Source organism: Panthera uncia, chromosome A2 (genome assembly GCF_023721935.1).
Source record: "Panthera uncia isolate 11264 chromosome A2, Puncia_PCG_1.0, whole genome shotgun sequence".
Lineage (NCBI taxonomy): Eukaryota > Metazoa > Chordata > Mammalia > Carnivora > Felidae > Panthera > Panthera uncia.
This window is the reverse complement of record NC_064816.1, coordinates 104,522,784-104,548,024: the sequence shown is the minus strand read 5'-3', so window position 1 is coordinate 104,548,024 and position 25,241 is coordinate 104,522,784. Positions and strand designations below refer to the sequence as shown.

General features: G+C 38.4%; 1 long non-coding RNA gene across 1 annotated transcript in view; it reads left to right on the top strand.

The window, feature by feature from the left end:
• The window catches only part of LOC125929968 (uncharacterized), a 53,253-nt gene extending 28,501 nt beyond the window's left edge, over positions 1-24,752 (top strand). The window contains exons 3-4 of the long non-coding RNA XR_007460020.1: positions 23,500-23,560; positions 24,543-24,752. This is a non-coding gene — a long non-coding RNA (uncharacterized LOC125929968). The remainder of the gene's footprint in view (positions 1-23,499; positions 23,561-24,542) is intronic.
• The last annotated feature ends 489 nt before the right edge of the window (positions 24,753-25,241 follow it).

Below are 25,241 nucleotides of genomic sequence, written 5' to 3'. Positions count from 1 at the left end.
TTTTTTTTCAACGTTTTTTATTTATTTTTGGGACAGAGAGAGACAGAGCATGAACGGGGGAGGGGCAGAGAGAGAGGGAGACACAGAATCGGAAACAGGCTCCAGGCTCCGAGCCATCAGCCCAGAGCCCGACGCGGGGCTCGAACTCACGGACCGCGAGATCGTGACCTGGCTGAAGTCGGACGCTTAACCGACTGCGCCATCCAGGCGCCCCAATATATATACTGTATTCTTAAATGCCATCCAGGAAATGCTCAGATCATCCAAAAAAAATTCCAGGATAGCCCTGTAAAGGAGTGATTAATATTATTCTCTCCTAAATCATGGGTAATTTAATGTAGAGAAGAAAAAATGCATTATTTGTCATGCTTTATCCTGTGTTTGAGCAACACTGAGCAACTACATCAACCCCCTCTCAAATTAATTGATTTCTTGTTTACTGATATATTGATGGAGAAATTAAAAGAAGTATTATTTACATGTTATTAAGCTAACAAATATGGCCAAATTAATTAACTGTGGGTAACACTTGAGAAATTCTCTCCATCCCATTCCTGCTATAGAACTATAAGCTATGGGGCACCTGGTGGTTTAGTGAGTTAAACATCCTACTGTTGATTTCAGCTCAAGTTATGATGTTACAGTTCATGAGTTCAAGCCCCACACTGGACTCCAAGCTGGGAGTGGGGAGCCTGCTTGGAATTCTCTCTCTCTCTCTCTCTCTCTCTCTCTTTCTCTCTCTCTCTCCCTCTCTCTCCCTCTCTCTCCCTCTCTCTCCCTCTCTCTCTCTCTCCCTCTACCCCTCCCTTACCCCTCTCTCTCTCAAATAAATAAACTTCACAAAAAGAACTATGAGCTATGAGGAATAAGGAAAGGAAGGATATTTTCAACTTGATGCCTACAGGGAAGCCAGCATATCATGAAACTGAATCATGGCGCAAGGAGACAATCTGCACATTGCTTTTCTCTACTTAACTTCAAATGTTTGTCACAAAACAACGCCCAACCAGCACCATATAACTCCCTGTTAACTGTCAGTAAGATAAGGCTAAAAGGTTTCTACCTCTGATTTCTCCCCCAGAAAGAGTACCATTCTAATTTCATGACTCCTGGTTTACATTTAGTATATAAGCATTTGAATATCGTTCTTGTTTTATGTGTATATTTGAATAACTCTTTATATTGACATACTTTCAAGAAAAATCTTCTTTAGAAATCTGAACAAGATGTTCAAAAATGCAAAACTGGTTTTTAGTAAACCAAGTTAAACTTAAAAGTGATGCTGTGTGGAAAAGAGCAACAAAATGTTTCCTAGCGGTTATGTACGATTGTTTTATTAGGTTTGATAAGACTAAACAGTCCAAAGATTTGACAGTCCTGACACCTGGCATATGAAAGATGGAATTCCTGAATGGAAATTATTCTTATTGAACTTCTCTGAAGAGTTTGGCTAGAAAGAAGTATCTTTTCCAACGCCAGTACATTCTCGGCGCTCCTTCAACTGGCTGAAAAATGAGGTACTGAATTCTTTGCTTAATAGGAAATCTACTGTTGTTTTAATACATTTTTTTGGAAGCCTTTTTTTTTTAAATTTCTGTCATCACATTTCCTTTGTGGAAATAAATATGACACCATATGGGAAAAAATGTTATAGCTCCATATGTATAGAATAATATTCTGAATTTAAAGATGAACTAGCTCTAACCTCCATTTAATGATCAGAAAAATGTTGAAAATAAATACCCATACAGTTTATATGCTTCATGATTGCTATGCAAAACACCCAGGTAATATGGCTACTCTGTACTTGGCTGTGTTTAGGTAAAATCAGAAGTGTTTATAACATGAATAATAAGGTATTTTTATGCGGCTACATTATTTATCTTACTGGTTCTACTGTGTGATGCACAACAGACTCGTACAGACTTGTACTGTAGTTCAGATAGTCATATACAATATAGCTCAAAGAAGTGATTCCTATTCTTTCACCTATGACTTAAAAAAATGTAAGACAGAAAACCAAATAAAAAGAGGTTCATAAATCACAACAGTATAGATGTTGAAAAGGAAAAGTGGGTGTTTTTTGTTTTTGGCCTGTCAGTTTATCACATGAATTTTTAAGTTATGAAACATATAAAGAATAGCTTCATAATTGAAAACAAAAAAGGAGAATATGGATTAATTGAACAAAAAAAATAAAGGATTCTGCAGAATTTAGAGCTCATTAGAGGAAGGTATCCATTTTGGAAAGTGTAAGACACAAAAGTATTTTGTGATTCTGGAATACTTTCTCTTTTCGGCCCAAGGCTTAATCATAGGAGGCACTATAGAACCAATACTTGGGGTAGAGAGCTAACAGGTATATTGAAACATTTGGCTCTTTAACCCATGAAGTATGTTCCATGAGTCCAATATGGTAGTAGGTGATGGACCAGAATTCATGAGTCCCCAAAACAATGAGCTGAGGGAAATTCTAACCTAGAGGTGACTAACATGTCATATCAAAACAACTCTACTGGCAGAGAATGCTCTTCCTCCTGAGATACCCATTTTATCTTTGATCCAAACATGATCTTCCTTTATGTTTTGCTCATTTTTCTCTGATCATAGAGAAGCATTTATCTCCTTTTTGTCTCATGTCTCCTGTTTCATATGGTAGTTTCAAATAGGTGAAGATAGTCAAGTTCCTCAGCCTATGTGTCCAATGGAACCCTGTATTCTCCAGAGAAAACATTGTCAGCTCTTGACGTCATTTTTTAAATGTGAATTCTTGTCATGTTTGTTCCCCATCTTATTCCACATCTTTAAATGAGTTCATAAGTTGTTCACACCAATACATTTTAAAATGTGTCAATCAAGATACTCCAAATGCACTCCAATTTTTATAGAGGATCAGAACACTATCACTATCTCACTTATATTAGCTGTTATTGGAAACTAACATTTGTCCTCCAAATTTACAGTGAAACACTTTCCTCCCATATTGCCAGTCTCATCAACAGAATTACCTTCTTGCCATTAATGAACTCTCTCTGTATATATATATATATATATAGGGGCAAATTCTATGACAACCTAAACCAATAAAACATGAGAAAAATAATTTTGAATTGGACTAGATGAATGTTCCTCATGTTTGAGGGAGGTTAGTGCCATGATTAGTTATCCATTTGGCAGTTGAAATATTTCTTTCCTTTTCCTTGCCATGATTTATGTATAAGACAGCAAAAATAATACTCTCATCTATGATAGAGTTCTTTCTCCACATGAGCTTTTCTGCTTGCCAGCTTTCAACTTTACATTTTATCTGAAGTCTCAAGTAACTGACAGCATAGTCGTTTTTTATATGCTTTCCCATTCCAATACTTGTTTCAATTCCACACTTCTGTTAAGAGGCAGGTATCACGCTTCAGTTCTGAGCCCCCAGGCAAGTGTTTCAGAATTGTCCTTACCTTCCTCTTTTGTGAATTGAAAAATAAATGGCTCACCAGTGGTAAAGAGGTTCTTCTTTTGTGATTCTTCATTGCATTATTTATACTTTGGCACATAAATAAGGCTCAGATATAATCACTTGATATCAGATATTAGAGAAAGAAGAGGAAAAGAAAGGGGAAAAACCCCAAAAACTTAAGGATGATGATGTCAGAGTATCTCTGGGAATAGCCACAGATTGGTAATTGTGATTATTGGTTTTGTTATATTCATCCTCAATAAGTTTTTAAATTTCCTTTTGAATGAACACAGTATGTCCAAGGAATGTCACTGTAGTGCCAAAGATTTACCATTCTTTGAAGATGCTGTCAGAGCTTTCGGATACGTTGAATATTAGGATAAGGATGTTTTTAAACTCAGTCTCCTGGCTCCTTTTGTAGGCTCCAGACTACAGCTGATCTAGGCTAGAGATTTATGTTTAAGCAAGTGAAGAGTTCTAATTAAAATCTTGTTCTGGACATGTTAATAACTGAAATAAGACAGTGTTTGTGATAAAATGATCAATTACATACAGATGAGCAGAAAATCAAGGGGCCTGTTGAAGTTTTGTCCAAAAATGGGGAAGAGGTGTTCTATTGAATAACATTTGAAGGGGCTGTAGGAAACAAAAGTAAAGTTGCATTTTGCTGAGTTACTAATTCATGATTCTTACTACTTTGGAGGGTTGGCAAGACCTCAAAAGGTAATAGTTTTAAGACACTCCGAAGAAGACCAGATTGTGGGCAAATTTGGGCAAAATGCCCTCTAGCAAGTCTGGTGAGGTCTTACCCTCAGGAGACCGTTCCCACATGATCAATGTGTATTGACCAATGGAAAACAAAATCCAAAAACTCAGGAGGCCCTCTTCAAATGTTCTTGATTATAAACAGTCCTTGGGACTTGGGAAGCTATAATATGAGAGATCAAATTACTCACCAGAGGCTCCAAGTCAGATGTATTTTGATTTAGAAATATGTTTTGATACCTAAAGTTTATGATTTTATTAAAAAGAAATTATACTTGCTTCATTCTAAAAGGTTTGTGGAGGGATTCCGGGGTGTCTCAGTCTGTTAAGTCTCCAACTCTTGATTTCAGCCCAGGTCATGATTTCACAGTTCGTGAGTTCGAGCCCTGCATCAGGTTCTGTGCTGACCGTGTAGAGCCGTGCAGAGCCTGCTCTGTACCTCTGGCTCTGTTCCTCCCCCACTTATGTGCGTGTTCTCTCTCTCTCTCTCTCTCTCTCTCTCTCTCTCCCCCCAAATAAATAAACTCTAAAAAAAAAAACTTGTGGAATAGAAGGAAATGCATGGCAGTAGTTGAGTCAGGACACACTGGGTCAAAAGGTCTTTGGATGGGCATGTGTCAGCTGTGGGGAAGTTCTGTCGGTGATGTCTAAAGACAAGTCATAAACAGCCTGGGCTTTCTGTGCATTGCTCTATCTCCATGGCTGCTAGGATGCATGGCCCTGTCTGCTGTGTAGTTATACACGGCACAAATGCTGCACGGGCATTTTGGATTTCTGATCTTGATTCACTTTCCTCTCTGGCCAATTCTCTGTGAGTGGTTATTTTTTTATCCTTAATAGTCAGAGTTTTGTGCCTCTAGAAATATACTACAATTTTATGGCTCTTTCCGATGAGTGAATTTTTCAGCAACCATATGGTGTGGCTGGCTCTGACTCTGTCCAACTCTAATGACCTTCAGAATCTGTGCAGCAGCTTGTTCATTCCGATCTTTCTTAAGCCTTGCTGTATGGATTGCAGTCTTTGATAAGTCAAGTTGTTGAGTTATCATTCTCTTCCAGAAGGTTTAAATAAGAGAGTTTGAAAGTCATCCTTGGGTTGAGCTTTATTTTTGCACAGTTTGCTCTCTCCTTTGCCATAGGCATAATAAATCTAAGGCATGCCTTGTCATTTTCTTTTTGAATATTTTAGAAAATACTTATTTCTCAAGCCCTTTCGTGAGAAGTGCCTAAGATAGTATTACTGTCCCTTCTCACTTGTATGTATTAGAATATTTTCTACCATCATCTCGGTTTATACTTATTGAACCTCATTGAAATGCACTTTTTTCCTTTTTTTCTTTATTTTTAACATAATTTATTGTCAAATTGGCTTACCTACAACACCCAGTGTTCATCCCAGCATGTGCCCTCCTCAATGTCCATCACCCACTTTCCTCTCTCCCTCATGCCCCCATCACTACTTGCTTACTGTTGCAATTATTTCAGAGTTTAAAACAGTAAAATATTAGGTAGTGTCATCAGTTTCTTTTCTAAAGTAAAACTCTTATTTTTATCCACATAATAATCACTTTAATTAATATTTACTGTATGATTAGCATAGCATATAGTACGAAGAAATTTAGTGTGTAGAATGAAACACTACTGTTAGTAATAATAATATTAAATATATTTTAAAAAGGTAAAATTTGTTGAGTGGGTCCTACTTGCAAGGCACCATGGAAGAATTTTACATGTCAGATATCAATTAATTCTCATATATATATATGAATGGATTATAGAAAAATGAGATGTGGGAAAATTTGTTCTCTTCACACGGGGCAATAATAAATGTCATGTGGACAATACACAACAAATTCAAAGTTAGGCAGCTTGATTTCTTGAAATTATCCCGACTTTCTGGACAAGATAGAGAAAGATGATTAAAATAAAATATTTCTGGGATACTTGGCTGGCTTAGTTGGTACAGCATATGACTCTTGATCTTGGGGTTGTAAGTTCAAGCCTCATGTTGGGTTTAAAGATTACTTAAAAACAAAATCTTTAAAAAAAAGAATAAATATTTTTGGTGAGAATAGAGTTTAGCTCATGAAAGGCCTAGTGAGTCTGTCAAATAAAACGGGACTTTATCTTAGGGTAATGTAGATCAGAAAAGGCAGTTAAGTAAGGGGTGACATAATTGGCTGCAGTTTGAGAAAGCTCTATCTGGTAATTGGTGAACTGGAGGCAGGAAAGGTGAGAAATAGTTAAACCTCATTCCCAAGTTTCTGATTTGTGTTGCTTGAGTGAATGGGATATTTATATGACAGTGCAGGAGGAGTGAGGAAGATAATGTACTCAGGTTTGAAAACGTGGAGTGGCACTGAGGGGAATAGAGGATAGAGTAGAGTTTGACCCTCAGATAGAGATTTGTGCTAGTTCTGGATGGAGTAGAACTGAATGGGGTTCTCCTTTGAGCATTATAAAGCACTGAGATGAGAGAGGCAGGGACTCAGGAGAATTCCAACACAGGCATCCCAGAAGACAGGGAGTTGATAGAGTTGCCTGACAACCATTTTGAACAGTGATGGGAGGAATACCAAAACAAGCAGGTGTTGTGAAAGCCAAGAAAGGCATTTCAGGAGACAGGACGACTGTCGTACATTTTTGAAAAATGCTTTGTAATCTGATGATTGAAAAGATTCTGTTGGTTTTATTACCAATGAGATTGTTGGCAGTGTTGGCATGAGTAACTTCAGTAGAATGATGGATTCCACAAAGCAAGCTGAGTTTGACTGGGGAAACAACTGGGAGGTGAAGAAGTAGAAATAGTAATGTAACAAGTCTTTAAGAAGGTTGTCTGTGAAGCACAGGAGCAAGGATACATGCTGGCCTAAAGAGACATGTAAAAACAGTCCCAATGAACTTAGACAAAACGTACTCATAGTTGATTTGGCACCAAGAGAGAAGGCATAGAAAGAGACATAGGTGTATATATTTTGCAAATGCATGTAGTGCGAAGAAGCTTAAGTCCTCTGTAATGATACAGCAAATTAGAGAGGGGGGAGGTACTTAAGGAGTTTAGAGAAGTCTCAATTAGCTGTTTGGGGGAAAAAGGAAAGCAGTGGATTAGGGTGATGTGAAAGGTAAGGTATGTTGAGGAACAAGTTGGGGCTATAGATCGTGGCAGGGATCTACAAGTTGCTGCCGTTTTCTCCAGAAGAATTTCGCATACTGAAGAAGGCAAACAACTGCATTTCTTCATGCTTGAGGTTTTTCTACATGGGTGAGTGCAGAACTCATATGAGTGGAGAGTGTATTACTAAGAAAGGAGTTGAAAAAACAGATCTTGTTATCTGGTTTGAGTAGCAATAAAAAGCAAGAACTATTTAATAAGCATGAGTTATGTGCCACATGTAAAGGGATAAAGCAATCAGCAAAACAGCTATGGGTCCTGTTCTCAGTCATGTTAGTAGTCATACAAATGTATAATTACCAGTGATATTAATTGCTCTGAAAGAAAATTAAAATATGTGGTGAGAGGCTAAAGGACAAATGGTCAAATATTTTAGATCAGATATACTGGAAACAAATTCTGAGAATGGGAGCATCACAAAGGAGTCTTACTGCTGAATGTTCTCAGGAGATTTGAGGAGACCTAGGGAAGCAGTACGGGGTTCTGAGAATAGCATGGGAAGCGAGGATCCTTCTCAGTAATACTGAGAAGGTGGGGCGCCATGTGGTTGCACCTGACGTCTTCGCTGATCCTATGGGAAGTCTTGCTGCTGTCATTGCCACTCAAATCTGTCCCAAATTGAGGCCAGGGGACAACGATTTGCATCTTCACATTACACACTCATTGGCTGAAGGTTGTCCCACCGAAAAAGTTTGTAATCATGAGCAAATCACTCGCTGCTACAGCTGAGGGAAATTCATAGTGAGGGTCATAACAGAGAGCTTCTTAGCAGCCCATATTTCCAACAGTTGGGGGTGTTGTGTTAGCCCTAAAGATGGTATTGAAGTGAAGTACCATTTAATTCTTTATAGTCTACTGCTAAGTGATACAGATCCAGTAGCATCTTCTAGGAAGTGTTCTGTATCTGGGAACAGCTCCTCCAGGATCCCTGTTGACTTAGTTTCCTGGGAAACTTCTAAGGAAAGGGTTATCGGATCAATTGTAATCCCTGTTGCTGCATGTGATCTCTTAGCAGTAGCTGATATTCATCACCCTCCTCCATGACATCTCCCAGATTTTGTTTTCTTATTTTTAACTGTTTTGCTTGCTAGGTAGATTTCCTGGTGGAGTGACTGAGATTGTTATCCCCGGAGGATCCCTGGTTACCATGCTATTCTCAGACATTGGCTGCTGTACTTGTTCATTATTTTAAAAACCAGTTATGGAAGCAAGGGAATACCCCATTGCAGCTTCTGAGCACAAAATGTATTCATCCTCATTTTGCAGCTTTAAGGTCAGGGTGGGTCTCTTGGAAAGATGCCTGCTGAAATGGTGATTACTTATTTTTCCTGATGTTTTTTTGGCACACGGAACAACTTTGAAAACCAAACTGATGAATGTAATTAGGTATATATAGAAGAGACCCATTCTGCCATTCAGCAGATAAGTAATTTCTGGGTGGTTTTATACATGTCCTATGGTCATGAGCCCATTGCCACAGTTCAGTCGCTATCAAGTTGGTCCTTTTGAGTCATAGTCATGTGGAATTCTGTGTCAATAGATAATACATTTTACTATATGTTTTTAGATATACAGGAAAGCCAAGCGTAGGAAAGACATTTATAATCAGTATATGGATCTGACATGCTGATCTTTCCATGTGGGAGGAGTCCAATGCATAATCAACTTTCTACCAAGTGGTTGAGTGGTCTTCAGGAGGCTGAAATCACATCAGAAGCTCATCATTTGTATCTGTTGTTGGCTAGTTAGACATTCAGCAGGAATAGTGTCCAGAACAGTCTTGGTGAGTGATTGCCCATGAATAACCTCCATCCCTGCCATCATGGAAGCTACATTTATTATCCCTTTGACCCAGCACTGGTTGACCAGTGACAGTGACTGACTGACTTTATATCTTAGTAATTCTCTCTACTTTGTTACTTAAGTTTCTCTCTGGGGTTTATGCTCACTAGTGGCATTAGCATGCAATACAAAATCTTCACACTCTATGCCCTCTCCCAGAAGTCCATCCACATGTTTCTTCCCTCAGTTTTCATTGTATTATTAAGAAATATACCTCTTGACTGCCTATCTCTTTTATCTACAATAATAATATGTTTTATTAATCCTCTCCACAACTTCGTTGGTGGAGTTGTCCTCTTCTACAACGTAATTGTGTTGCTCATTGTGAAAACTGCACCTGTTTTGTTTCTAACAGTTAAGAGCTGCTACCTGGATTCCTATTCTATCATCCCATCATCCCCATCACTTTCATGAGTCCTAGCTTTCCCCCCAACCCCCATCAGCCACCGTCTACAGGGGACATGTTGTACTGAACTTAATGATGACGGTGCTCCTCCCACTAGGCATTCCTTATTCATTTAGTAAATGAAAATTTCCCCAGGCCATCCCATGGAACATATTAAACTGGTAGGTTTTCCAGCCTTAGCTAGTACATGCATTCTAGAATGTTTATATCTCTGAGTCTTTGGAACCGTTCCTCCCTTACCTGTTGCAGCAGTTCTGGCATTTGTACTTCATTAAGGCAGACTATCAATTTTCGTAAGTTTCCAAGAGTCATCTTAGCCATGTATTAGTAATGCCTCCTGGGGTCCTTGCCAGAATTTGAAATATAGTACAGATAAGTATTCCATATCAGTAAACTTTTCCTTATCAGATTTATGTCTGCTTCCCTCAGTGCATCTGAGAATACAGTTCCATGCATTTTTTCCTTGCTCCTGCTGGTATATATCAGCCAGCAGGAACTTCCTCAGTCAAGAGTCCCTCTCTTTCCTTGGCAGACTACTCTCATTCCTCTTCAGGCTATGATAGGATTTGACAGGTTTTTAGTGGTAGGGTTTTAAAATGGTTGCCAGGATGGTAGAAGGGAATAGATCGTTGAAGAGGTAAGCATTGTCTTGTAAGGCACCTGCCTTACCTGAGGCCTCTGCATAAACTTCTTGCAAGGAGAGCTATTAAGTTCTAATAAAGAGGGTATAGGGTCAATTTTACAGGCCCAACAGGTTCAGGGAGTTTGAGAATTCAAAGTTCTCAACCTAGAAATCCTTGTTCCATATCTTAGGGTCTTTCTCTTTTCCACTTTGGGCTGTGACCTTGGCACAGAAGACCTCGACTACCAATGCAGCCTTGTCAGAAGCTCTGTTATTCTTAAGATAAAGTCATGTATCTGATCCTCTGTTCTGACTTCCCCCTACTGCATGAGATTAGGGTTTCTTTAAATGCAGCCAATGAAGACCTGTAGTTTTGTGTTTTGCATTAAATTGGGAATCAGTGACTGAGCCTGACATTGTCTTTCTTCAGTGAATCAATGGAACTAATCAAGGGCCACCTATTTCCATAGGCATTATAGCTACCAATTTGCTCATTCTGCCCATGTGCTGGAAATATTGTTGCCAATATTGTTCCCTCCCACTGGTATCCCATCTTAGTGCATCAACAGTGAATGTTTAAATTAGAGCATGCCAGAGGCTCTCCACACCCCTCCTAACCTCAGTGATGGTGTCTTTATTGTCACTCAGACACTGGGAAATCCAGCTCTAATGTTTCACTTTACACTTGCTTCCTAGTACCATCCTTGATACTATCATAGGCTGGATTCCCTGGAAATAGACTCTGAGAAAAAAATGTATTCTAAAAGTTCATTGGAAAGATTTTAAGGAGATATTCCTGTAAATAAGTAGGGAAGACAGTAATGGAAAGAAAGAGATGTTCATCCATCATGAAACAGGCTGAAATCAATAACTGGTGAACATTTGTAATTCAGTTGAAGCAAAGGGACAGACATTTAGACATGGTATAGCCTTCATTGGATGGTCATTTCCAGTGTAATCTGCAATGGTGAGCAGTTGATAGCTGATATCAATTGATAGTCAATAGCAGTTTATCTCACTGCTGAAAAACAGATCTGGATAAAGCATGCAGTATTTATTACGGGAGGATTCAAGGTAGGCTTTGTGCTTTGTGAAGAAATATATAGATTAAGATCATTAACAGGCATTGTAAAGGCAAATGGTGGGAGAAGAGCATTGCAGACAAAAGGAAGACCATGTGTGAAAATTCCAGAGTTAAGAAAGAAGCTGTCCTTCCAAAGGTCTTGAAGACATCAATTGTGAAGAGGAGTAAGCAAGAGAGATTGGCTCAAGACATGTATAGAGAGATAAACAACAGTTAGATCATGTAGGATCCTTTAGAGCATGTTAAAGATTTTGAATTTTAATATGATGGGAGCCACTGAAGAATCAAAAGTCAGAAAGTTTAAGAAGTCGAAGGAACATTATCAGCTCTGACTGGAAAAAAGATCTCTTTGGATGGCAGTATGGAGAGTTGTTTGGAAAGTCATCAGAATCCAACCAGAAAACCCACATAGTGATTGTGGACTGAAGAACAATGGGAAAATATACAAAAATTTCAAGAGAATCAATATCCATAGGACTAATCCAGTGGATTCGATGTCAATATTGAAGGACAGCAAAGTGTCGAGAAACAGAAACAAAAACGGCATTCTGCCTTGAACACCAGATGTATAGGTAAATAGCATTGTGATCTAGAGACACTGGAGGTTGAAACTGCAAATCTGAATGGACCTCAGTTGAGTCAGCACTTATAAGATGGTTGATGGGGACATCAAGGCAGTTGGATATATGTATGAAACACCAGTGAGAATACTAGGCCAGGAAAATAAATTTAGGAGCTATAGACTATACTTAAACCCAAGGAAAAGAATGAGCTTAAATACGAATGCGGTGTAAACTGGGAACATAAAAGCTAAGACATGAAAAATATTGTCAAGTTGGATAGAGATCCCAGTTTTTAGATATTCAAAGGTTCACTCCCTTTCTGTTTTTTAATTTCCCTCATTCTCTTTCCACCCCAACTCCCTGCACCTCTACTTGGTGAGCTCCAGACAGTATCAGTATACAGAATGTGGCTGCAGACTATTGCAAGGATTTCACCGGAAACCCTTGTCATTCAACTTGAGTGGATTCTAGAAGGCCCTGTGCTTAAATCCAAATATTTGCTCTCAATCTGAAGTATTTCAGAAGGTTCCTTTTCTTTCCAAAGTTGTATATATTACAGTTTTATTTTTTCAGTCATGTTTATGTCAGAGAAAGATGTCATTACTACCATTTTTCTGGTCTTTAACATCACTGTCTTCTTTTTGAACAAGGATGTGCCTCAGGATATATGTGAGCTACTTGAATGTGGTGACTATGTCTTATTCATATTATGGTTCCGATGTTTTCCCTAGAATATGACAAATAAGCAGTGATCAACAAATGCTGATTGAACAAATAAATGAAAGAAACCTGAATAAATGACTAGGAAGGTACTAAGGGAGAGGGAGAAAATTATTAGAGCGGAAAGGAAAGGAAAGGAAAGGAAAGGAAAGGAAAGGAAAGGAAAGGAAAGGAAAGGAAAGAAAAGAAAAAAGAAAGAAAAAGAAGTGGGGGAAACAGTGACTACTTACAATCCAAGTCATTAGAAAATCATTGTAGCAAGACACATCTTTCATGTAGCCTGGTCTAATTCCTGGGACAGGCAATAGATTCAGAGATGTTTTTATGTATTCTACATACCTTAAAGTATTAATTAAATGTTTTTAAATAGACATGTTTCATCACACTGTAAAAAGTGCACATGCTAAGTTTCTGGTGGGGATTTTTTTTTTTTCTTAACAGCTGCGTGATATATTTAGAGGCACCATGAAGAATGCCTGAGGTTACAAAAAAAAGGGGGGGGCAGAGAAGAAATGAATCACTTGACATAATATGACTAAGAAAAGAAGCAAAAATTTGTCTATTAGTCAAATGTCAAAATATGTAGCAAAAATCAAAGAAGCTTAAAAACAAGCAAATCCAAAACAACATCGCTGCAGGCAGAAAAGAAATATTAACCAAATGATAAAAAGCCATTCCTAAACACAGACTTCAGCTTTTTTCTATGTTTACCAGCAAGCTGGTGGCAACTCAGATTTCAACAATTTACTTAACCACAGAAGATAAAGTTGCTAGAAATTTTTATCATAAGCGCTGGTGGAGGAAAAGAATGGAAAGACAGAGGACCACTGTTAGAGGGTATCAGGAGGGGGCTGGCTGGCACTGAATGAGCAGCAAAGAGTCTATGTTTCAGCAGTCTGTGTTTTCTGAAAAGCAAAGGCTAGGATTTTTCCTTTTGCATTTTCCCTAATTAAGTTTTCTTATGTAACAAAAATGGATTTATTAATAAATGAATTTAAGTAATATTAGCTTGATCACAGCTAGCTTATGTTGTAAGATTTCATATACTACCATCTGAAATTATAAACAAAATAGTAGGGTATTTTCCTGTCCAATATTTTTGGGGCATTTTGAAGTGGACTTTTTCGTTATTCAAAAAGGAAATGATTATTCTGCTTCTGTTTATTGCCAGATGGTAATATAAATTTGTAGTTTATTTAAGAATAGGCTTAAATGTGGGCCTTTGTATTTGGAATGTATCTATAATTTGATTGAATCCTTCTTATTTGTGATGTATCAATAATTTGATTGAATATGAGTTATGTACTATGAAGTTGCATGTTAGATTAATTTCCTTTTTCTTCCTTGAAGACACCACAAATAAACTGCACCCAAAATCACGTGCTGACAATTTTGTGAGGCTATTCAAATATATTTCCTTGAAACTTTTTTTTTTAATAATAAAGGAATTTTTTATATTTGGCTTTTTAGACCTTAAATGGCATCCAAAATACTTTTATTTGACTATGTACTATCTGTTGCTAATACATAAGTAATTCATTTTGTGGAAAATATTTCTTCTAGCATTATTTTCTAGCATTTTAATAAATATAATTTAAACATTTATTTGGAAAAGAGTCAGAATTTTGGAATATATGATTCTCTAAAAATACATTCAATTATAGATGATTCAGCACACACTCCCCCCATATATATCTGGATTCAGATCCTTTAGTTGTTTAAATAATAAAAAATTATAAGTCTCTTAAAATTTTTAGGCACATAAAAATTCTTCTTTGAAATGAATAAGAAAGTACCTTTAATTCACATTTCTAATATAGTTATCTTAAAATATGTTGAAATTCTTTTCATCATTAACTATTTTAACTATAGGAAAATCTAAATGCTTACAGATTTTGAGACAACAATAAAACAAAGCCCCATATCTTCATTAAATTTTAGTAACTATTATCTCAGGACCAATCTTCCTTCACATGTGCCTCTCCTCACAAGACTTCTCAAAGCTACTGAAAGGTACTCTTTTCTAAATAAAAAAGGATGGGGCACCTGGGTGGCTCAGTCTGTTGGGTGTCTGACTTCAGCTCAGGTCATGATCTCGTGGTTCATGGGTTCGAGCCCTGCGTGACAGCTCAGAGCCTGGAGTCTGCTTTGTGGATCCTTTCTCCCTTTCTCTCTGCCCCTGCCCAGCTCTTTCTCTCTCTCTCTCTCTCTCTCTCTCTCTCTCTTAAAAATAAATAAAACATTAAAAAAAATTAAAATAAAAGAGCTGCAAACTAAAGGATAATTGTTTCAAATATCTCTGATCCCAGCCATTCAGCTGTGGGGCTCAGCAAGGGCAATATTCAACCTGAAATCTGGCCCTGGCAGAGATTCTTAAATGTTACTTAGTTACCTGTTAACCATTTTTAAAATCAGTGACCAAAGTTACCAGTAATGAAAGTCAAAGTGTATTCCACCTATGCATATAAATCATATGCCTTTTGGTGGTTTAGGCTGCTTTTTGAAAAACGTTTATTTATTTATTTTGAGAGAGAGAACACACATGTGAGCGGGGGAGGAGCAGAGAGAAAATGCCAAGCAGGTTCTGCTCTGTCAGCGTGAAACCTGAAGCAGGGCTCAAACTCATGAACTGTGAAATCGTGACATGAGCCCAACCTGACTGAGCCACCCAGGTGCCTGCGGGCTAATTTTTCTCCTGTAACAAGGAGCTGTTTAGGTGTCCTATCATCATCAATTTGTGTTTAGTCCTTTGGTTTGGGATATAACACAAATTACTTCAGTGCAAGGCAAAACCCAGAACCCAGAACCCATGAATAACAGCCGTTGGGTGCTTTCACTGGCGTCAAGAAAACACAACCACTTCGGTCATTGTATAGAGTTTAAAGCTTTCATTTTATAAAATCGGTAAATCATCAAAACTCAATTAGTATTCATTCAACAGTTCCATCTATTATGTACCTACTCATTGTAGCTACTCATTCAATGAACATATGTTGTGTGTCATACACTGGACTAGGCACTAAGGCTACAAAGGTCAAGTAAAATTCTATGATCTCTTACCTCCAGACAATGAAGTATTAGCAATAAGAAGAAATGATCTGTCACGCCACATAAGGACATGAAGACGTACTGCTGAGTGACAGGAGCCAATCTGACAAGGCTAGACACTGTATGATTCCAAGTATATGACAATTGGGAAAAGGCAGATGGAGGCAGCAAAAAACATTAGTGGTTACCAGAATTTGGGAGGAGTGAAGGATGGGTAGGTGGAGCATCAGAGCCTTTTGGAGCAGTGAAACCATTCTGCATGACACGGTAATGGCAGACACAGGTTATTATACATTTATCAAAACTTATAGATCGTAAGTTACAAAGAGCCAACCCTCAGGTAAACTCTGAACTTTAGTCAACAAGTACATGTCATTGCTGGCTCATTCATTGTAACAAACGTGTCACTGATGCATCACCTTAATACCTAATAGGCGTAACTAGAGGAGAGGGGTATGTGAGAACACTCTGTCCTTGCTGCTCAACTTCTCTGTAAACCTAAAACTCCTCAAAATATAAAGTCTATTCATTAAAATCAAATTTGTGATCTTTTTCCTGTTAGATTTCAAGATCTAGTTTGTGGCAGATGTATAAATAACTATCCTTCTTAGTTTCTTAGGTTTACATTAACAAATTACCACACGCTTAGTGGCTATCAACAACAAAAATTTATTCTCTCACAGTTGTGAAGGCCAGAAGTTCAAAATTAAGGTGTGGATGGTGTCATGCTCCCTCCAAAGGCTCTAGGGGAAAGTCTTCCAGCCTCTGGTGGCTCCACAAATTCTTTGGCTTGTGGTCAATCCAATCTCCCCATCTTCACATAGTCTCCTTTTTTTCCCTGTGTGTCTTTCCTCTGAGTCTTAAGAGGACACTTACATTGGATTTAAAGCCCACCCATATAATCCAGGATGATCTCATTTCCAGAACCTTAATTTAATTTATATCTGCAATGAGCCTTTTTCCAAACAAAGGCATAGTCAATGGTTTAGGGTCTTAGCGTGTGGATGTACCTTTCGGGAGGCCACCATGCAACTCATTGCACTACCCATAACATGATTTGCACTATCGAATATAGAATATAGTACAAATACAGTGCTCTGAGAGGGAGGTCTGAGAGCATCATAGGAAATGAGACCTGAGATGGATATTGAAGGTCGAACTGGATTGGCACATCAGGGCAGTGGTATAGTGATATGAGAGGTAGGAGACTGCTGTCCCCAGGGACATATGGCAGGACACAAGACATATTTAGAGAGTGGTAATAAGGTCTGTGTCTCTAGAGAGGAGGGTGGATGAGGGCTAAAGGAAACAATAGCATATAAGTCTGAGATGTCAGACTGTGCCAGGTTATAAAGGAACTGACAATCCTAAGAGAAAAGTACTTATTCTACTTCCTATTCACAAAATTTCTAAAGATCAGATTTGTACTTTAGAAATAAGTCACTGCTTGGAACAGTGAGAACTTTAGGAAGCAGAGGTTAGTGGCAGGGAGACTAAGAGGCTATGCTCAAATGAGATACTACTCTGAGGTCTCGCAGTGGGGAGAGAGCCAAGAGATGAGAAATAGATATTTTGGAGGTAGATTAGACAGCATGTGGTGAATAACTGGATTTGATGAGCAGGGAAGGATGTGAGGATGAATCCTCAGTTTATGGCTTCAAGACTCTGTTTGATGCCATTTTCCAAAGTAAGGACTTTGGAGGAAGGGAGTGGTTTTATGTGGGGTGTAGAAAGTTATGAGCTAACTTTTGGATATATTTAATTTTCTTTTATCTTGTACCCAAGTTCTAAAATTGGTGTATTGAAATGTTTTGTTTTGGAGCAGTAAAGGGCTCTGAAAAAAGAAGCTTAAGCTTTTGGGGAAATCTTCAAAATTATCTTTAGAATTGCCCACATGGGCCCTTCCAGTCAGTTTCTGTCACACATGACAAGCTCAAACAGACCACATGGCCCTGAAAACAAAAAGAATGAATCACCAAATATTGAGAGGCTTTACTAGTTCATGAAGGTAAGAGAATGTTTTCCCTTTTTGAGAGGCTAAAAGAGGTCTGAAATGACCACGACAAATAGCAGCCCAGTATTATTATAAAGAGATGGTAAAAAGAATTAGAGCATAAGCTCTCGCCAGGGAGGAGATCTTAAACTTTGATGAATGCTGCTTTATTACCTTTTATTTTTTATCTTTTCAGAGCTGGTGCAATGAAAGAAGAAATCTCTGTTCCAACATAAAAAATAAACATAATATCACTATGACAGGGACTGATTCAGTATGGAAACATTGACTGTAGAGGCATTCTGGCTTACTTCAAAAGACTTTCAATAACTGCCAAAAGAGTTTATTTGGATAGTTTCAGTTTCATGTGTTTAATCAACTAAAAACTCAATCCAGAGTTGAGAGCGTGACACAGCATGTGTGCAGAAGAGGGTGGGCACGTGTTCATATTTGTGGGGCCATGAGCGTGTTTGCATGTGTGGATGTTGGAGCATGAGCAAAGGTGTGTGTGTGCATGCATGTGTGTTATAACATCTTATGCTCTTTTATATCATTCGTTTTTTTTTTATAAATAGGGCCTGTGCTCATCTTCACAGCTGTGATTGTATTGGACCTAAATTTCTCGGGTTTCTCTAACACTTCATCATGCTCTAGATCTTACAATAGTATGTCACAAAGGGATTCCGTAACTATAGATAAGACAGGAAAGTAGAAGAGCAAAACTTCTTTCCCTCTGGTTAAGAGAGGTCCTGCAGCTTGATGTGATAAGCCTTTCTTTTAAGGACTCCTGTGTTCTTTCTGTTGGGATCCACGGACTAGTATGTACTAATACCTGTATCTTGTGCCATTCAGTTACATGGTAAAAGCAAAATAATGTGTCCTAAAGGAATTGATCTCTTAGATTTTTCTGTTATTATAATAGGTAAATTCATTTTAGCCATTCACACCTGAGCTTGTTAATAACAACGTGATGACTACCATCTCCTCTACCACTGACTTTTTGAGGTTAGCGGTGGGGAGGTCAGCACCTCGTCGGGTGTTTCTCCAGTTCTTCTTGTCCTATGTTGTTTGGAGAGTTTGATAAAATCATGGATTCACAGGCTCTATCCCTGCTGAATAGCAGTGTTCATGAAAGAAGAACTGTGATTTTAGCTAGCTCATTGTGAGCTCATTAAGATTCAGTAAGTTGAAGAAACAACAACTAGTCCAATCCTTTGTTTTTCAGATTTTCAGAAGATTGAGACCAGGGAAAATTATTAACCCGTTTAGACCATGTCTCTTTTTCCTAAACCATTGTGCTGGCCCACCAACCTCTAAGGTGCACGATACACATAGAAATTCTGACTTGGGTTTTTCAAGATAAATGAGTTGAAAATGATTCTAGTATGCCACAGTGAATTTGGTCCCAGGTCAAATACATGTGTCAGCATGCAGCTTAATGGTTGTATAGAATACAGTGTTAATGAGGCTGGAGTTGTGATATTTATCCCTTTAGTATCATATATAAAATAAAAACAGTGATATTCTGCCCATCCAGCATCTCACTGTGATTCCATTCAGTTGTCTTGCAAGCATTCCCTGCTGGTCAAAAAAGGGATCAGATGATGGAGTGTGGGTGACTTGTGACTGCTACCCATGCTGGAGGGATATAACTCTGAGGGTATGTGTTGATGACAATGCCTCAGCAGTAACTGTGTGTCATTTGTCATTAACTTTTTTTGGCAGAAGGATGAGACATGGCTCCTGTACCTAATGAACTTACAATGTGGGTGGAAAAACAAAGATTGGCACAGAAACAAGAGATTACAGGTCAGGTTGTGAGTGTAGACCTGTCATTTCAAACCAAGGACATAACGCGATATTTCCTCTCACTCTTTGTTCCACATACATATATAATAAGGTATTATGTCAATTGTTTGAGAAAGTATTGGGATAATTTTTTGACATTGACAGTCACTTCCTTTACACTGGGCTCACCCATCTGAATTCTATATATTATTTCCTGAAGAAAACAATTCAGTAAATATAAATGTAGTTAATTATCCTTCTTTTGCAGTTCCTCTACAATCATGAGCAAAAGATTATAGATACTGTGTTTTATTTTTATAGAAAACATAGGCAAGGCTTGCGCCTTCTTAGAAATTTTGTGACTTCCCATAAACTACTACATTCTCCACATTCCAATTTTTTTCAGTCGTTAATTGTGACCAAGAGTGAATGGCTTGACAGGATTTCGCTCGGGGCACTCTAAGCCACATGTTCATCTGCCCATTCATTAAACTTCTTAGTATTAAGAGTGAAGGAAGACACTAGGCTAGCACTTGTCACCATTCCCTAGCTTGCCACGGTCTTTGGTCAGCTCACATTGCCTCTTCACTTCTGAGTTCGTTAGAGTTGCCAACTGAGGCAACTGACTTGCTAAGAGAGATGGGGAGATCAGGATGAATGCATATTAAATTTCATCAAACTCTTCCTGGTGTCATAAAGTTAGCAAATGGCATTATTTATGGCATTAATCAGTGCATTTGTCCCCGCTCCCTCCTTTCATACTCATCTCCTGGAAAATGATTGAACAAATCTTACCATGTATAAAGGTCAGAGATGAATAGTTTATTTGCATCCACCTCACTGGTCCTCCCAATTATCCCATGATGTAGGGTGAAGTTCATTCAAGTTTTCTAGGCTCAGAGACAAATAATTCCCCCAAATGCATGTGACCATCAAGTGTCAAACCTGGGTATTTGAACACCTCGAGTATGATTCTGGAGCCATAGCTTTTGCCACTTGACTATTCTTTCTTCCAAGGAAGAGCTATGGGATTAGAGACAGTTGGGAACACCGACCCAAATGAGGCAACATGGCCTGTCTCAGAGACAAGTAGCACATACTCACACTCAACATTTGGTAGCCCCTCTTCTTTTCCTCCTCATTCTCTAGGTCTGGACTTTTCCTAAGTTGTTATTTGGAAGACCAACACAGGGAAATTATAAAAGAAGGTGTAAGTTTAAGTAATTTATGGAAAATGGCCACTACTCAGGGAAGGAAAGGTAAATGGCATCCATTGAATGCTGGCATCTGTTGTTACCACATGTACCTCCTGCTACAGGCATTGGCCCACTTTACAGATGAGGCATTAGAGTTCTTTAGGTTTACCCCCTTGCATTGTTTCTGATGCTTAAATACAGATATTGTCCCTCCTTTCCAGATGCCCTCTGCCTAGTGAGAATTCAAATATGAACATATGAATTACCATAGACGGGAATGAAAGTGATGAAAGAAATATATACTGAAAAATCTATTTACTGAAACTTTTGGTTCATTCATTCAAAAACTTCCAGTAAAAATAATAGAAATAGTTTCATGAGATTCTTCTGAGTTCTAGAATTTTCCTTTGGAGAATAGGCCAGTTATGTTTTTGTTTGGAATTTAATTTATGGTAAGGTAGTCAAAAGTCATTATTAATTTGAAGCTTATTCAAACAGTCGAAGAATGCCATAAAAATGATACTTTCTGTGGTCCTGGATAACTTCCTCCATAAAACCTCCATGGATGGCGCTGAACGCCTGACCATTTGCAGGATTAAGCAGGTATATCTTGAACAATTGTCTGTAGTCAGAGGCAGTAAAATCAAAGCTATGACGTTTTTATCCCATCAGGCTGTTCCAGATACTAGTTCCACCTTTTGACAGGATGCCAAGCAGTTGACCATTAAAACAACGTATCTGGCACCACGATATCTGGTTTTTGAAAAACTCATTCCAATAAAACAAAATAACATTGCACTTCACTTTTCAATTGCTTTTCTTTTTTGATTGTCTTTGAACAGACACGTATTTGATTCACAGGATGCACTTAAGTTTAATGTTCCCATAACCACAGACAAAATTTTGTGCTATTTTAAATAAGTTTTAATAGAAAGCATGGATGATAGTAAGAAACATAGTAAAACCTAGTGACTTCCTGATACATCTATAAACTGTGAGCTATTTTGGGAAAATGTAAAAACAATGCACAAAGAGACCCCACCCCCAAATCAAGTCCCAAATAATCTTGAATGAAATATAATTAGAAGGAGGAGTTGAAACAAACAAACAAACAATAAAAAAAGCAAATTCTGTGACCAAAGAAATATTGATACTATTCTCAAATGTTAATGAAATGCAAATCTGTGAAGATGAGCAATGTCACCTTGAAATGACATTATCAATTTTAGCAGACAGTGCAAGTAGTCATCTAATTGATGACCATAAGGAAGATTTCACAGTATTATGAAACTAAATGTATGCATTTTACAAGGAAGAAAATGAGTACAAGAGAAGCTAATTCTACTCATAAAGAATATTACAAAGTTCCTTTTTAAATAAAGAAATGTTTTGTTATACCTGCTATGTCTTAGAAAGACATGTTATAATGCTTTTTTCCTCAGTTTCCACAGAGTAGAAACTCATGCTTTCCCTTGCTCCCAAAGCAAGAAAACAAGCCCATTCTTTCCATTGGCATTCCAATTCACTATTCCCCCCACAACATATCACCTCTTTTACTATATCCAGATTGAGGGTTTTGAAAATGTAAACCAGTCCTCCTGTCTTAGAAACATACATAAGAAGTCTTTCTTTAAAAAAAAATAATAAAAAAAAAAAAGTAAACTTTTTTTCATATTGGGATCTAGGGCACTGTAAGAAAGGTATTCCAATTGATGGCAGAAAGCCATTATGAGGAAACAAACTGTATATAAGCATGGGGACACAGCCTTTGTAGCTCTGAAAAAACTTACACAAAGAACTCATATATAAATTTGGCTCACCTCAGCAATGCTTTTTCTTTAAATTACACAGAAATCTGAAATGCATTGGGTGTATGTAAGGGCAAACTGTGGCCCTGAGTAAAAATGTGTATTTAAAAGGGGAAATGTGGAAGTAATTATTACCTTGATGTATTTACCAGAATGCACAGAATGTATTCAGCATGTCTCGCTTGGGCATTGAGGGTTTCGCAGAACACCTATGACTCTAAAACTCCAGCATTTGGCATCGTGTGATCCGGGAGTTAGTGATAAACTACCTTTACCCAGGCACTGTTGTCTTGGAAAGCCTCAAGGAGCCAGGCTGCTGAGAAGAACTGAAATCATTATTTGAAATGAATGAGTCAGTCTTCTCTGGTTCAAAATGAACAGTGTTGCAGACAGGCACTTTCGAGAAATAAACAGGAACTTTTGTTTCCTTCCACATGGAGACTAAAAAAGCCAGGCGAAGCAAAGTGTGCTAAGTAATGGCAAAAAATTCTAGTTGGATTTCATGATTACTGTTGGGTCTTTAAACTGTACCTCTAAACCAAACATTCATATTTCCTGCAAACCAGACTTAAAAGGAGGCTCTGGTCAGTATTAAGAAGTGTCCATATGCCCAAGAGTGGGGAGTATGTGTATGTACCCATGGGTCCCAATGCGCTGGCTACGGTAGATATGCTGTGCAGGGTGACCTGAAGTGGAGAAAGTGTACAGTGGGAATCCAAGCCAAAGACCTTGAGGAAATGTCCAAAGTAGAAAGCTGATGAAAACATAGGAAAGTCCCTAATTTAGAGATGCAGAGACAGAGCTACAAGTGGGGCCCTGGGAAAGAAGCCACACTGAAGTAGACAGACCATAAACAACATGGAGTGGCCCCTCTGATTTCAGCACAAATCAGTGAGCATTTAGGGTTTATTTTAATGGGACTACAAGTGCCTGATCCATGAATATATAGAGCCAGCCAGATAGAATGGGATCATGAGATCTAAATGTTTGCATTTGTCTTGGTTTCTGGAATGGTAGATAATAACAATTGCCTTTTTACAGCAAAGTTCCAGGACACATTGCTACTCCTCCTGTTCCTCTGTGATCACACCTCACAGACTCTGTAAGTGAATTTGAGATTAACGGATACAAATAAAATGCTGAGCTTCTGAAGTGACGGAGTTTTCAGGTTATAAAGAACATTCAAATACCATACCTAGTAGAAGGGAGCTTAGTTCAGTCTAGGAAAGTACATAGCAGTTTTCTGCTGAGAACAAATGTTGGAAAGGCCATCCTAGGTGAAGAAGAAACACCATGTGTAAACAAACTAGTGTACCTAAGGAACTAGAGTGATTTATTATGGATAGACCACAGATTATTGGCAGGGAGTGGCAAAAGGCATGGTTAGAAATGTTCAGGCTAAGGCCAGATTCTAAAGGAACAAGCTAACCCATGTTATGGAATTTTAGCTTTATCTTGTAGGCCATGATGAGTGATTAATACTACTAATGGGATGATGGGGACGGGGTCAGGGATCACATGTTTCAGTGTATACTCCAGAAATCTACCTCTGGCAACAAGATGAATAGTTTGGAATGAGCAAACCTAGTGGTAGGGGAAATCAGTTAGAAAATGTTGCAATCGTTCAGTGAACAAAATAATGGATATTATGGAATAAGCAGCAGCAGTAGAACAACTGAGATAGTGGACTCAAGAATATTCAGGAGAAAATGTGGCAGTACTAACAGAAATGGACCATCAGGGCCAGTGGGGTTGTTTGGTAGTATGGAATACAGGAGAAAAAGCAGATGTGTCATGGAGGAGGGAACAAAAGAGACAAGTTTCATTTTGAAAATGACGTGTCTGTGTGGCACATCTGGGTGCATTTGCTTGGGATCAGATGGAATTACTGCTTTTAGAATTAAATTCTATTATTCAGTTCACTTTTTGTTGCAAGTGACACAAGCCCAACTCTAACTAGTTTAAACCAAATGAACGGATTTATTAGCTTTTTCAAGGGGACACAGCTGGATTCAGAGATCTAAACATTATTCTTAGGACTTTGTCTCTTATTTCTCCTTGCTTCTGTTTGGCTTCAATTTCAGTGGCTCCTTTCAAGAGGCAGTAAGATGAATACAGTCAGCTCTACCCTTACACACTCTCGATTCCTGAGGAAAAGAACATGCTCTTCCTATTGTCTATGTCAAATTTCTGGATTCTGATTAGCCTGATTTGTCTTGCACCAATCCTGTTCCCAGGGCATGAAACACTTGGATTGTCCAAGCCAGGGTCACGTTCCCAACCTGGAGGCCAGGTTCCAGGTAAGGCACCCTGTCTGACCATCCCCAAAGAACCGCATGCGATTGAGAGAGGTGCATCTGAGTGGCAAATAATACACCTCTAGTGGAATGGCAATGAGACAACTAGACGTTTCTCCTGCAGTTGAATGTCAAGACTCTAGCAAGCAGTGAAGGTGACTTTAAAAGATGTGAACAAGATAAATCTCTTCCGAGTTAGCCCTGCCTTCAAAGGCTCCAGAGCTTGGCCCGCACTATAAGGAGAACCAAAACAGATCTCTAACACTAAAATTCAAGGACTTTTTAAGTTTCTTTTTGACCTTCCTAGGAAGGTTTTTAAAAGTTTGGTAACCAATTGGACAAACAAACAGAATTCCTTGGGAAGAATGTTTGGAACCAAACCACACCCCACACCCACTAAAACCCCCTCCCTCTGTCACCACACACACACACACACACACACACACACACACACACGATGCAAGGCTGAGAGAAACCAGTGTAAGT